This window comes from Ambystoma mexicanum, chromosome 3p, assembly GCF_040938575.1.
Source record: "Ambystoma mexicanum isolate Mex_15411 chromosome 3p, UKY_AmexF1_1, whole genome shotgun sequence".
Classification (NCBI taxonomy): domain Eukaryota; kingdom Metazoa; phylum Chordata; class Amphibia; order Caudata; family Ambystomatidae; genus Ambystoma; species Ambystoma mexicanum.
In genome coordinates this window covers 1,033,385,308-1,033,400,821 of record NC_090925.1, presented here as the reverse complement: position 1 = coordinate 1,033,400,821, position 15,514 = coordinate 1,033,385,308, and the positions used below count along the sequence as shown (strand labels likewise).

Here is a 15,514-nt window from a genome sequence, read left to right as displayed (position 1 = left end):
GTCTTCCTCATCTGCCCTTCCAATGTGCCTCTCTCTCTCCCTCTACAATCTACCTCCATCCTCTGATCCTACTCCTTCCTACTCTCACAATCCCGCTACTCTCCACTCTCACCTAAGTAACACATCTTTCTCTCATCAACCAATACAAAACATTTTCTGAAACTGCCCCACGCGTGTGTCCACAGTCTTCCTCCTTTGTCCTAGTTTGCCACCTCCTACTTGTCGGACATCCCCCAAACCTTTCCCATTGGCTCTTTCCCACTGGTTCCCCGGGCCAATTGTGCCTTTTCTTCACTTCCTGAGAGGTGTTACAGATATGCAAACACATCAAAAAGTGACTAAGCCCAACCCCATTTTGCCTCATGGATCCGCTGAGCCAGTTCAATGGCGGTCTGTGTTCAATAAGGTTCCAGTTCATGTCAAGAAGCCTCACCGCAACTGGATCATAGGTAAGCGATTGAGTCCTGCTAGGTTCCATGTCATGGAGCAGCCCTGTGGCCACTATCGCTGCCTGTATTGGTTGTCAGCTAGCAGCATGTAGAGTTTCTTGCTGCTGCATATGGTTGCTGCTGCGCTTCATAGCAGTTCTCCCACTAACCGGTGCAGATTTGTTGACAGGTGATTTGTACTTGAGGCTATGGACTGCTACCATGTGTGCAGGCAATCTGCAAAGATCGCTGGTATATTTAGTTGACAGAAATTTGATTATAGACTGTCCAGCTTCTTCCTACAGGAGGTATGGGGTAAAGAGTGGTACTGTCCAAGCACATATAGGCACTTAACGAGGGGGCAGGAACTGGGGCCCACCAAGCTGCCACCTTCCCCCCTCTAGGGTAAGAATAGATGTGGCTTCAATCCTGGTAGGCCACCCACCAGAGGATGAGGGGCATCGCCATCCCCTCTTGACATGGCCAGCTAACTGACCTTGCCACGCTTTTTTTTAAAGTGAAGTTTGATTGTGAACCGAACGCATGAAGGAAGCCAACTTCCCTGCACCCCTCAGCCTCTGCTGAAACCTCTGAGACCAAGTAACAAAGTTCATTGCACCGAGATGTGTTCCTCAATTTCCTACTAAAGATGCATGGGATTTCACACCTCAAAATGTTCCTTTTGGCAGGTAAAAAGAAAGCGTGAATATTTAGGAAAGACTGGTCTGCAGAGCACCTGTCAGGGGGTCAGGTGAGGCATCCAATTATAGTGCACCTTAAGGAGGTTCTTCCACCCTTAAAAGTTTAGTCTTACAACTTACAAGTCCGAGCCACATTGGACAGTGTTCTTTTGTTGAAGAATCATCTTTTTATGGGAGCTGACTAGCAGGACAATCCTTGGTACCAAAGAGCAGCTGGTGATACACATCTAAAAATCCCACGAATGCATTACAGAACTCAAATCACAAAGAGGGTTGAGCTGCATAAGAGGGGCTTTTATTGGAAGACCTGTAATAGAACACAATTAACTTGAGCCATTATAATCTACAGCTTGAGAATAATTAAGTCATGAGAAGACCATAGTGGATAGAGCTAGAGCGCCCTACCATTCACATATAGGATTTTGGACCGGATAGAATCAATATATATACTCAAGTATTGCAATGCGACGCAGAAATTGCGCAACTGTTTTATGGCCGCATAAGTGAAGCCTAGGGTGACCAGATTTAAAAAGTAAAAAACCAGGACAACTAACAAATGTAGGACTAACTCTTGAAAGTTAGTGTCAAGGCACTACACTTCAGTAGGCGGAACAGGAGGAGGTTTAAGTGTTACTGGTGGAATAAACACATAATTAATCACCAACTACCACTATCTTATTTTGTAAAATGCAGCATTTCGTCTGTGCAAGATTGTGCTTTCCTGCCTGCCAGCTATGAAGATCAACTTCCAAAAACCTGGACCACTGCATATTCTAATGGCAAATAATCTTGAGAATGGGATACAGGGCACTCAGTTCCGGAAAGAGTCCCGGCAAAAACGGGACGTCTGGTCACCCTAGTGAAGCCCTGTCCTTCCATTAACCCTCTCACCTCTGCATTTAAAACTTTCATCATGGCTCCATACCAGGCCTGTTTGAACATGGACTGCCATAAGGATTCTTAGTCTCCAGCTCAGCTAGAGTCACACTGGTAGGACGTGCATGTGTGGCTAAACTGTTGGGAGAGGACAATCTTAACTGTACTGCTTGAGCAGAAGGAGGGAGTAGAGGAACCCTGTACTTTGTATTGTAAATATGTGCTTCCTATTGTTTCAATAATGGTTACAAGCTTTTCTATTTGAGTTGTTTTTATCATCAGTAGTTTTGATAAAACATAATTTTGTGGTTTTCCTGATTAAGTGGTTATAGATTGTGTTAACTTGCTCCGGTCCCATGTGTAGCGTGAATTCGTTTCATGCGCTATGATCTCAGACCGCCCTTCTGTGTTCTACACAGAGCAGACGTTGTTTGAAATAACCTCGTTTGAGTTTAGGATAAACAGTATGTGTACATGTGGCACCAGGGAGTTTACGAAGAATGCTCAAGAACTGCCAGCAACTAGGATAGGCCACAAATACTAGGTTTTGCATTTTGTAGACACAGGGCATTGTGTACGTTTCCCTTGGGGACTGATTGGGTGCAGAACAGAAGGTATTTCTTTGATTTTGATGATGCACAAATATTAGAAGACGGGAGTAGACTAGACCCTGTAAATCAGGAAATGTCAAGGCAGCACCGGAATTCCCGCCCCTTATAAAAAAAACTCTCCACGCATTGCTGATTCCTATTGCATCTATACAGCGCAGGATATGGGTCGGAAAAAGACAGAGCGGCACTCAGGCAGCGCTGCCGGAGCACAGCCCTGTTCCCCAGACCCAAGGGCTTGTCCCAGACGCATCACACGGAGGTGCATGCAAGCTGTGCTTCAACGAGCAGGAGTTTTCAGAAGACACTGCAGCTCTGCCAGTCTTCTGAAAGCTGTCTGCTCAGTGAAACACTGGTTGTTTTTGCCTGTGATAACTCTGCTTCAGAACAGAATCTGAGCTATTGCATGCACGAGCAACCAACGTTTCAACAATCAGCCACTTTCTGCAGACTCGGCACAGAACAGCCAAAGCCTCACATACTCGGTGCAGCTGCCCAAACTGGTATATATGCCCTGTAACGTACAGAAATGTTTTTATTAGGGCAAGAGTGATTAATCAGAAATGCAGAGCACAACTTCCATTATTCGCTCATGGTTTCTTACTGAGTCACAAAGACATGATAAACATTTAAAATTGTGGCCAATCTTATGTTCCCATGATGCACTTTCCTTTTATGCAAATCGCAAGGATTGGGTTCTATGAAGAGATACTGCATTGTGTGATCTGGCCTGGGGACACGCTCCTTTATGTCTGTAAAGGAAAGGAAAGGCTCGCAAATACGCCTTTATCAAATCATTTGAATGCATTGTTGGCATGTTACAAATCCAAGTTGATATGCAACACACGAATGCACTGCAACAACCCAATGTGCAAATATACTAACCGCGCAATCTATCAGCATTCAATGTAGCGGTAGACAGCCTTTGCTGGGCCTCCATCATTCCCGCTCAGTGCAAAGTTTGGGGCGGGCTGGGGGCTCTGGACAGGTTTCATGGTTGTGGTGGATGGCAGAGAGAACAGTTCCCCCTCACACCGCATACTTCTTTGCGCGGAGGAGCTTCCCACCTTCCTTCAGCCCTGGCTGGTGATCAAGTCTGACACCGGCGGTGGGAGGAGGGGGAGGGGGTGGAAATGCGGAGGGGGAGTGGTGGCGGGGGAGCTGTGGATGTGCTGAAGCAGGCAGATTTCTGCCTCAGGAGACAAAATAACGAGGAATACCTTTGCCAACTCCACCCCCTCCTCCTACCTCGGCTCCACCGACTCTCTATGAGCAATTACAAGGAAAGCTGGCCAGGCTCGGCGTTCAGAGATACGCTCAACAGTCTGCCCCCTCCACTTCACCACACATCTGTAAGAGCGAGCCAGCCTGCCTCCTCTCCCCACACTCCCCCTTTTCTCACAGTAGACAAGAGTGCTTGCTCTGTCCTTTCGGGGGTGGGGGGGGTCCACCTCTCAGGAATACAATAAGCACTTGATGATGCAGCCCCCCTCCCCCCTGGGCTGAGTGAGGATGCCTCATTGCCGTCGTCACAAATTTTCAGGAATCGCCCGATCCTTTTTACGCTCGTCCCGCCCCCCCCCCCTTTCCGTCTCTGTAATGAATGGATAGAGATAGAACTTTGTATCCGCTGGCGGAAAGCACAAATAATGCACGTTTTGTTGCTTCTCAGACTGGATACTGCGGGAGAGACTGGCTGAGGGAGATCCTGGAGGCAGTAACAGAATCGCGGGCAGAGGCAGTAACAACCAAATTACCATTTTGCCCGAGACACACACTGCCCGCCCTTCACCACGCTTTCCGCAATAACAGACTCGGGCCAACCTGTGTATGGGAAGAAGTTGCGCGCAGGTGCTTTGTTGAGGCTTAACCTACAGGCGATTCGTAACAAAACGTCACAGCTTTAAGATTCTTCGCAGGCGTCCTAGCTATACCCAGAGTAAGGCATTAATAACCCGTATTCCTCAAGGGAGTCCCCTCAAACTTCACCCAAGCCACAAGCTGGTGGATGCGCTTGAACCTTTTCTTCAGACCACATTGGCATTTCCGCCTTACCAGACCATACCCCACTGCCATGCAACCACACCACATCGACATGCTGGATGCAACATCCTTTGTTCCCATTATGCACAAAGTTCTATTGTTTCGGGCACTCGAGTTAGACACCCCAAAGTAATGGTACAAGTCTAAAAGAGCTTACTTGCGTCTACCCCAAGCACCCTTCCCAGCTAAAATCTCCTCTTGCACAATATGCTCATTAAAATGGCACAGAATTTGGACTGCGCATCATCCCACCATAAACAGCCAAATCTCCCTTCCTTAAACTCCATCCAAATGCCTGAACAGAGAGGAGACATTCCCCAATAACTTACCTAGACACTACGTAGCACAGTGGTGGGTTTCTACCCCACTACTGGGTTACTCACAGCCAAAACTAAACGTGGCATGTTTCGGTGCCAGTACTCCAACTCTTCCCCCTAACAGACATAGCAGCAGCGCATCTTGCTCCGGACAAAACACCAAACATGCTAACTTCTCTTATTTTAAATTCACCAATGTCCCCCTGAGACCCCACGCCGCCATTTTGTAAGCTCATGGAACCATGAAACGCTCCCATACCCCAGACCGATGCCACAAACCAGTTCACCATAAGTCGTGTTTTTTTGTTCAAAGTCCTCGTATCCATTTTGCATTGCTTCACTCTGTTTCCCGCCCTACAGCCCCATCTCCCCGCCACCTCACCCATGCCGTCATTTCGCTTGTGTCTCGTCATACTTTGCACTCATTCCCATTTCACAAGTCAAATACTCACGCATCTCAAAATTTGTGGACAAAGGGTAATGCCCCGAAAGTAACAAATCCCCATTCCTCTCCTCCCAAGCCAGCTACAGTCTGCCAACGACGCCCCCCCACCATCTATTAAAACCTTGTAAAGCATCCTTCAACACACACCTGCATCCCTCACTAGACCAAGCCGGCTGCTTATCATACTGGCGTATTTAAACCCGCAAAAACTACTATGCTTCCCCCAGCCAACTAAATGTGCTTCTACCCAGGGTACCCAATTCTTCTGACTGCCAACCTATAATTCAACTGCTCAACTTCATACGTACATGAAACTAACTTGCAGGTTACATCATACCATTACCCTACACAGAGCAACCTACTCCTTTGCATGTTCACACATCTTGGTGAAGGGGATCCAGCCGGGCACACATTATGCTGCCAGTGCGCCTAGCAGTCGGGGAGGTCCGGCATTCCCAGCTATTCCCCCCTTTCCATCCTAACCAGCACCCAGACTAATTAAAATGGTAATTTTAGGCACAAATGAAACTAAGTGTCAAAAAGGCAAAATAAGCAAAGGCCTGGTGTATAATAAATATTGCCTATTCTTTTAACTCAATTATTCCCCAAAACAATTCATCGATAGCAGGAATGGCTATCCCCTGTGAACTCCCTCACGCCCCCAGCCTGAAACCAGCCTAAGGGTGCCATCCATCCACCAACCATTATCTCAACTCAGCCCTAGACGACTCCTTTCACAGTCAGTGCTCTACAAGCTCAAAGACCCTTCCATTTCGTAGATATCACAGAACCCAAGAAGTGGAAACCTTCACAACCCAATTAAGCTTTACACTACTTTGTTACCAGATGCTTGTAATTCCAAGATTCCTATTTGAATGCTAAATAGGGTGCATTTACGGCGGTAAATTCCCCTAAATCTCCACCACAGTAGCATAGTCTTCTGCATAATAAAGCACAATGAATTCCCGCCTCCACAGTGTACGAGCGGGAGTGCTGCCGATCCCCTTCAACCTACACCCTCTTCCAAATCTGTCTCTTCCTGGCTATGCCGCCGCCCTCCGTACCTTTGCCCAAAACCCTGCCACACACACACACACACACACCCACACACACACAAGGGCTGCAACGAGTCCTAGCATCGGAGCCAGTGGGCACCGTTGCTAGGTGCAGGGGTAACCAAAAGGCCTGGTGGCCGAAGCAGTCGCCGCTGTGTGCAAAAAAAAAAAACCAAAAGACCAAGCTATGGAAGTGAAAATACAGTAGGCTGACTGAATGCCAATCATATAGTTTGAGGAAATAACTACCAGGCTAGAAGTGGAAGAGTGGCTAAAAGTCTATGGGCACACTGATCCCCAGCAACACCTGAACAGAGGTCAAAGTGCACAAAAACAAAATTAGTGGGACTATGTGCCCGCTGCACCACTATGCCTCTCTCCCTCCCCCCCGCCCCCCAACTCACCCACGCACACCCCCTTCCCACGGCAACACAAATCTTACACCTGGGTTCTGCCTTTCCTCCACTCCACCCCCACAAATTTGGCCACCATCACGTTGTCATAGTCAGCCAAGGCATAAGACTTCATGCACCCTCCCCTTTCAATCACCTACCTGTCACACCTCTTAAGGAACATGCCCAGTGGTGGGACTGGGCTGCAGGCGACTCTGGAGATTTGCCAGTGGGCCTCTGTATCATGTGCCTTTATTTCCACATTTCCTTAAGGAAAAGGGGGTGAGCTTGCCAAAACTAATATGGGGCCACTTTGTAAATTATTTCCAGGACCTCTTTTGGTTCCAAGTCCACCCCACGTGCTAATCAGTTGCCACACACACACAGCTTTGCCTACAACATTTTCATGTTAATCGTTCTTAAATGTAGAGGAGAAATCCGGATCAAGGTAGAAGCAGAGCTATGTGGCATTCAGTAATGGCTTAACGTCCCAAGCAGGCCAGCCAGTCTAAGTTTGCTCAATGGGAAGTCACAGTACAGCTGTCCCAGTAGGGCATAGGTTCGAACCCAGAGTAAAAGGGCAGCACAAATCAAAAGTTCCTGCTGCTAGGAAGTAAGGGAATAATTGCTGATTTTACCAAAAAGTAGAGGAACGCTGTACCTTTCGTTCCCACTGAAAAGGGCGAATCAGAACGTGCCCTCTGTCTCTTAAGACACTTCAACAGGAAGAAGAATCTGAGACAATATGGCCGTTGTTCATATGAACTTGCATCCATTGCCACTGCTCCCACGATGGATCATTATCACAAGAAATACCCTCCCAGCAGACCCCACAGTCCAGCAGTAGTGCAAATCTTACCCAGAGTGAACGAGGAGACAAGACAGAGCTGGAGATGGTTACATGGGCGGCTCGACTAAGCAGCAAGAAACCAAGCCACTTGTCGTTAGAGATACCATTAAGACCTAGCTACGTTAGAAATGAAGCACACGTGCTATCCGCACACCCTGGATACACACAACTACACGAAGAACACATGTATACAGCTCTATAGTTAGAGGACATTGACATATACATACTGTCTGCACGTTTATTTTGCCATTAGGCCTGCTACAGCGCCGAGGTAACATAAGAAGCAAGAAGAGTTCATGTAAATGCTTGCAGATGCTCATATGCAAAAAACAGCCATAACGATAATATAAGAAGATGTGCAGAGCAGAAGCCTGACCATTGCTTAGGGAATTTAGTAGGCCAACGATCAACGTAAAAGGGGACCGTGAGCCTCACAGAATGCTGTGCAAGCAGAACCATTATGGCAGGAGCAAAGCCGCCAAAAAGGTCATAATGTTGCAAATGACATTCCTCACTCTGAACCAAAGTAACACTGGCTGCAAGAGAGGTGCGCTCTCCAACAAAATACAGAATAATTCAGAGCTCCTGGGCTCACAGACGTGGTCTCCAAACACGTGATCTGGCCAAGCTGAGGGGCTGCCAAGATTGGGGCTTGAGAAGCGCAACCTGTTCCGCCATCCAGACAATAGCTGCAACAAAGTTTTTACAGTCACGTTACAGTTCTACATTGGGACCCGGAGCGAGCTTATTGCAGCTATGGGCTACACACCGCGATTATGCCGACACATAGTTGCACCTTGCAGATACATAATTGCACAAGGCACCATTCACAGGTGTTCTGTGGGCTGGGAACGGAGTTTGTCCCAGGCTTGGGGTCTCTCGGCTCACCCAATCACAAACACTGACCCTAGGGGTGGACAGTGGAGGTCACTAATCAATCATGGGGCTTGCTCACTGTAACAAATTTAGTGTAACAACTTTTTAGGGATGGCCAAGCGTACCAACCGACACTACATTGTCCAATAACACACCACCTCCATAAGTTTCTATAAGGGACCTACTACTCAACAGCCTATCCCGAGTGAAGATAGGTTTTTGAGACTGTTCCCGACAATGACGCTAATCGTGATGTCAGATGCTATCAAAACTGGCCTGCAAGCCAAAGTCCGTTGAGAGATGCGTGGACGTTCTTCCATGTATGTGATCACTGTGGTGCATTAGCTATAATAAAACACAAATTCCTTGCCAATTGTGAGGACCTGGCCTTCTTGATTGAGCAAAGGGAAGGAGTTAGGCCTTCCACGGGCTCGCACCTGAGGTCTCCCACAGCGGCTCAGCTGGACCAGCGGGCCCGCCCCCAACACCGTCCACTTGGATCTCTGCACCCTGATCACCCTAATCTACCAATTCGTAAACGGACAGACCACAAGAAGTATCACTGAAGCATTACTGTGCCCACAAACTCCTTATAGTTAGCACAGGCCAACTTCAATAATTATGTATGGCTGATATACTCGGAAAGACAAAAATATAAATGTTATATGTTGTAATCCGTTAAAAAAAATCTTAGAGCCAAACAAGAGTATTCAAGATTTTATGAAGAATTAATAAAAATGTATATTTATTGAGAGTTTGGCTTGTACAATAAACCGGTCGCTCATAAAGAGAATAAACACATGTTCCTATGTTGTAATGAGTCCAATTTTTTATTGGAGTTTTAGTTTTGTGAACAAACCAGATGTACTCAAAATATGGTCTACATGCTTCCCCATCTCCAGACCACAATTTCTTCCACAAAGGACTCAGCCAGAGACCAATCATTGGACACACTATATTACTACCCAAATCTTCCAGCCCCCTATTCACACCATTATCACATTTACCGAGAAATTACTGGCATATACTATGATGCGAGGAGTCAGAAGAGACAATTTAATGCTTTGGGTAAAGATTTTTGGGGTTTCATTATTTATGATGGAGGACTGTGTCACTGCTCATTACAGGTGGACCTCCCCATGCCCCCCAACCTACCAGTTGACACTGTTCGGCGTGGTATTCTTTGAATCAGATTCACCCTTGAGTAGCAGCTTTACAGCCTCTTCATGGTGCACACTGGCTGGACAGCATATCCTCCAATGCCACCCACCCCTCAACAGCAGGCACATTCATCCTCCATGAGAGCAGCATGTCAACCTAGAACTACGTAGCTAAACCGGCTTCTTTCATTCAAGAAAACTGATGAGCTGGACTCCACCAATAAAGACATGTTTTAGTCAACGCTGCAGAGGGGCACCACACAGCTAAAAAGCGCGGGCCAGTAAAATGGGGGGCGAGGACGACGGGAGGGGCAAAATGCCTACAACAAGGTCAGCAGCCCGGGCCCCAAGGGAAGCCCAACACCTCTTCCCCCCTTTCATCCCACAGACAGAGCCAGGCAGGATTAGGGGCACAGCAGGGTGCCACAACACAATAGTAGGTGTCAAGCACCAGAGATCATGGAGGCAGGAAGCGTCCAGGTAAGGAACAAAGAGCACTCAAAGGTGCCAATGGTCGTCGGCTCCAGCCGGACGGGGGAGCGGCAGAGGCCCCCCACAAACAGACATAGCTTAGGGCTATTCTGCAACAATATAAGAAGCTGCTCATGTAGCAGAGAACAACAATTAATTTGCTACTCCGCACGAAGCACCAAACAAGTAGACTGCGCACACAGAATACTCTTTTTCCCCAGAAGCCACTCACCCAAGAAAAAAAGGAAAAAAGAGAAGAAAGGAGATACAGGGCAATGAATAGGGGCGGGGGCCATGTCATCGTGGGAAGAGGAAGACAGCACGGACCGGGTGGGGGGAAGGGGGGGAGTAACAACTCTGGGCCTCGTGCTCAAAAGTGTACATTATGTATTATGATAGATTGTGTAGTATTACGTGATGTGCAATTAAAACCAGTGCCTTTTATTGCCAAACACAACGTGTCAGTGGTCCCTGGGCGTGGAAGTTGGAGAAGCAAGTGGGGGGGGGTCTCTAGGGAAGTACAAAGTGGGGGGACAGTCTGCTGTTGGCTCCACAGGTTATTACAAATTAATCAGCTGTCAGGACGGCTGCCACCGCATGAGCGCTTAAAGTCAAGAAGGCAGAGAAATGGCTCCTAGAGCTCGGCCTCGGAACACACCTCCATACGACGTTTCTTTCAGTACCAGTGAAGACTGATCGCATCTAGTTTTAAAAAACGATCATATCTACCTTCAAAACAATAACTTGTACATCAACTTCTCACTTTCCAGAAACACATTTAAGGTGAAATAGCTACATCAGTGTAAGATATTATTTTTCTTAAATTTCAATTTTTCCAAATCTAAAGGGTCTAAACTCGTACATCAGAGGTCACATTCATTAAAAGACATTTATTTTATTTGGTTTAACATTGGTCATAGCTTTTTGATAAAATCCTTCCGAGCACTACTATAGCCACTATATGAAAATGTTAATAGAACATCCTTAACCAAAGACCCTTGCACTGGCCCAAGCAGCTTCTATTTCATGAGTAGCCAACTGATAAGGCAACACATAGTAGCTTCACACCTTTTGACTTGGAAGAGATTTTAAACAGGCGTGTACATTTTTTGCTTTCCACCATTTGTCATACTCGGAGGCCTCCGAATCGGTTATGTAGATGAAAACTGCATGTTTCCTCAACTCCTCACTAAAATGATGGTAAATTATTAACATGAATATGCAAGGATTCAATACCAAAGTCTTGCTGCATCGGCGCTAGTGGTGGATTCATTTAGCCCCAGAGCAGATTTCAAAATAATTTGCTTCTGCCACGTCCAGCATATTCCAGCAAACATATGAACAGATTTCAGTAGCAGAGTTCATCACTGGACATGCCTCGACTTAATCAGCTTCAAGAAATAGGACTAAAGCAAGGACCTCACCCCATGTTCCCCGTCAAACTTTGTAAGGGTATCTGTTAGAGATGTGGCCCCAGTATAGATTTTTTCTACTTAGGAAAGCCTAAGTGGCCCGTCATCAAACAAAATTCCTACGTATGCGTGTGTTTTGCCAACATTTCCTAGATGTCTTTATGTGGGTCTTTCCAGAGCTGGAAATGTGAATTATTAACTGGGGGATCGGCATAGAAGAACAAGTTACTTCTTACCTTGTAACGTTCTTTCGACGGGATGTTCCTCCGACGTATTCCTCATCTTAGATATCTCCTTCCAGCTCTGCTGGCCTTGGAAATTTTTTTCTCTCTAGAGGGCGCTGCGCGTCGACGTCCTCCGAGTCGATGTCCCTCGATAGCCGCCGTATCGACGTCGACGTCATCCTGCCTATAAAGGCCGCGGGCAGCGTCCATTGCTCAGTTCCGTTTTGTAGCCCACAATAATACTTTCTGGACTAAACTAATCACCCTGAAGGAGCGTAAGCTGCAACAACAAGGGAAGTAGAACTGCGGGGATGGATGGGAGGGTCAATGAGGAATACGTCGGAGGAACATCCCGTCGAAAGAACGTTACAAGGTAAGAAGTAACTTGTTCTTCGAAGGGATTGTGTCCTCCGACGTATTCCTCATCTTAGATAGGCTCCCATAGCAGTATTCTACTATCGGAGGAGGGAGTACTGACTTCATGCTGTCTTCTATTGATGAATAGAATGCAGTACAGCCCTTCCAAACCTAGTCTCTTGACTGGAGGAGGAATCCAAATTGTAAAAACGTGTAAAGGTATGGACAGACGACCATGTAGCGGCCACACAGATGTCTTTAACCGGCACGCCTCTTTTGAGGGCCGATGAAGCTGCAATACCTCTGGTCGAATGAGCCCTAAGGTTTTGAGGGGGCTCTTTCCCTGCCAGTTTATAACATTCCAGAATGGCTAGAATGATCCATCTGGAAATGGTCTGCTTAGTTATTGGTAACCCCAGCTTGTGACCTGCGTAACCTACAAACAGCTGGTCTGCCTGTCTTATCCTGGCTAGTCTACTGATGTAAAAACTTGAAGCCCTCCTAGGGTCTAGCCTGTGTAACCTCTCTTCCTCTTTCCCCGGGTGAGGAGGAGGATAGAAAGATGGTAGGGTAATCTTCTGAGTGATATGGAATTCAGAAACCACCTTTGGGAGGAAATTAGGCTTCACTTGCAGGACAACTTTGTCTTTGTGAAATATTGTGTGAGGGGGTTTACAAGAAAGAGCTTGTAATTCGCTCACCCTTCTAGCAGATGTAAGTGCTATTAATAAAACAGTTTTAAGGGTAAGGAATCTTAACGAACAAGAATGGAGAGGTTCGAAAGGTGTGCCCATCAGGAAAGTTAGTACTAAGTTTAAATCCCATAGGGGAACTTGGAATGGTCTTGGGGGATAAACATTGGTTAGCCCCTTTAGAAACTGTATTACCAAGGGTAATTTGAAATAGGATGGTTCTTCCGCAGTACGCTTAAAGATGGATAGCGCTGCGAGATAGCCCTTAATGGTGCCAACTTGAAGGCCTGAATTTGCCAAATATAGTAGGAAGGACAAAACCATTGGTGTACCACATGAAAAAGGGTCGATATTCTGTTCTCTACACCAGCTGCAAAATCTGTTCCAACGGCAGCGGTATAAAGACTTTGTTGCTGGCCTCCTTGCCGAAAGCAACACCTCCATAACATCATCAGGGAGGTCCCAATCCTTGTACCTCAGCCTTTCAGAAGCCAAGCGTGAAGGTTGAGGGTTTTGATGTCTGGATGGAGAACCTGACCTCCCTTCTGTGAGAGTAGGTTCTCTGAGTGGAAGTCGAATTGGAGGGCAGATGGACAAGTCTAGAAGGTCCGGGTACCACGTTCTCCTGGCCCAATCCGGGGCAATTAGGATCATGGTTCGCCAGAATCTTCTCAACCTCCTGATCATTTGAGGAATGACAGGGACTGGTGGGAACGCGTACAGAAGCGGAAACTCCCAGTCCACTATGAACACGTCTCCCAGAGCTCCTCTCGGGGGAAATTCCCTTGAGCAGAACAGGTCGCATTTCCTGTTTAGGCTGGTGGCGAACAGATCTACCTGGAGGGGTTCCCCAAAGGGCGAAGATCTCTTGAAGGACTTCCTGAGCTAGCTCCCACTCGTGGGAGACTGTGTTCTGCCTGCTCAGAGCGTCCGCTGTCAAGTTCTTCTCTCCGGCTAGGTGAACTGCCGATAGAGAGATTCCTTCTCGGATTGCCCAAAACCAGAGCTGCATCGCCTCTCTGCACAGGGGTAGTGATCCTACGCCTCCTCTTTTGTTGAGGTAATGCATGGCCACCGTGTTGTCCGTCATTATCAGGACGTTCTTCCCTTGTACAGCTGGCAGGAACGCCTTCAGCGCAAGTCTGATGGCTCTCAGCTCTAACAGGTTGATATGTAGTCTGGACTCCGATGGAGACCAACGACCGCTGATGGTCAAGTCGTTGGCGTGGGCTCCCCACCCCGTGAGTGAGGCATTCGTGACTACTGTTATCTCCGGCCAGGATTGCCAAAACTGTTCTCCTTTCAGAATGTTCTCCTGACAGGCCCACCACTGAAGGTCTCGAGCCACCCTGCCGGGAACCTGAAGAAGATCTGTCATTCTCCCTGAGAATTGTGACCACTGAGTCCTCAGTGCCCACTAGAGAGATCTCATTCTCAGGCGAGCCTCTGGCACTAGGAAAATGCAGGATGCCATGAGGCCTAGCAACCTCAAAAAGTCGAAGGCTGGGAGACGTTGGGCATGTTGGAACTTGGTAACCATCTGTAGAATATCTTGAGCCCTCACCTCTGGTGGCGAGGCTTTTCCCAGGGAAGTGTCCAGGATCGCTCCTATGAACTGGAGTCTCTGCGATGGTATCATTTGTGACTTCTTTAAATTGAGGGAGAAGCCCAGTCTGTGAAGGAAGTGGCCCACGTGATTTAGCTGGATCTGAGCTTGTTCCGAAGAGACAGCCCTGATCAACCAATCGTCCAGGTAGGGGTAGACGTGAATCCCTTCCCTCCTTAGACTTGCAGCCACTACCGACATTAACTTGGTGAAGACCCTCGGGGCGGAGGTCAGCCCAAATGGCAGCACTCGAAATTGATAGTGAGAGTTGCCAATTGCGAACCTCAGGTATTTCCTGTGTTTGAGATGGATAGGCACATGGAAATAAGCGTCCTGAAGGTCCAGAGATACCAACCAGTTCTGGAACTGAAGGGCCTGGAGGATCTGAGAAAGAGTGACCATCTTGAATTTGTCTTTCCTGAGGAATTTGTTCAATTCTCGCAAGTCCGAGATGGGTCTCAGTCCTCAGTCTTTCTTTGGAATGAGAAAGTAAGGGGAGTACCAGCCCTTGTTCCTCTCCGCTACAGGTACCGGTTCTATAGCACCTTTCTCTAGCAGGTCCAAAATTTCCTGCAAGAGGAGCGGATCTGGAGATTTCTGAGAGCTGATCCCCGGTGGATGACTCTGAGGTATACGTAGGAAAGGCAGGCAGTAACCTTGGGCAACTGTTTCCAATGCCCAAGCATCTGACGTGATAGCCTGCCATACCGCCAGATGTTGAGTCAACCTGCCTCCTACATGTGTCCTGTGAGGGAAGTCCTCAGAGTGGTTTTGGGGCGGCTGATGCAGATGCCGATGGTAAAGAGGCACCTGCTGTTGCTGCGGCTTTTGAATATCTACCCCGTCCACCTCGGGTAGTTCTTCTTTGTCCCCTTTGAGCCGGTCGTCCTCTACCTCTTCCGAATGCAGAGTAGAAGCGAAAGGACTTGCCCCTCGCAGAGGTTCCTGTGGGACGAAAAGGAGTCTGACGGATTGCAGCTCCTAGGGATTTTGCTGCTGCT

General features: G+C 47.6%; 1 protein-coding gene across 9 annotated transcripts in view; it reads right to left on the bottom strand.

Annotated features, from left to right (window-relative positions):
* SRC (SRC proto-oncogene, non-receptor tyrosine kinase) overlaps positions 1 to 15,514 on the bottom strand; it is a 520,693-nt gene that overhangs the window by 286,587 nt on the left and 218,592 nt on the right. The window contains exon 1 of one of the 9 annotated variants that reach the window (XM_069652382.1): positions 3,862 to 3,882. The exons of 7 other annotated variants lie outside the window; for them this stretch is intronic. The gene's annotated coding sequence lies outside the window, so the exon portion shown is untranslated. Of the gene's footprint in view, positions 1 to 3,498; positions 3,688 to 3,861; positions 3,883 to 15,514 lie in introns of those variants that run through there. One more of the 9 variants, XM_069652379.1, reaches the window with a different exon arrangement.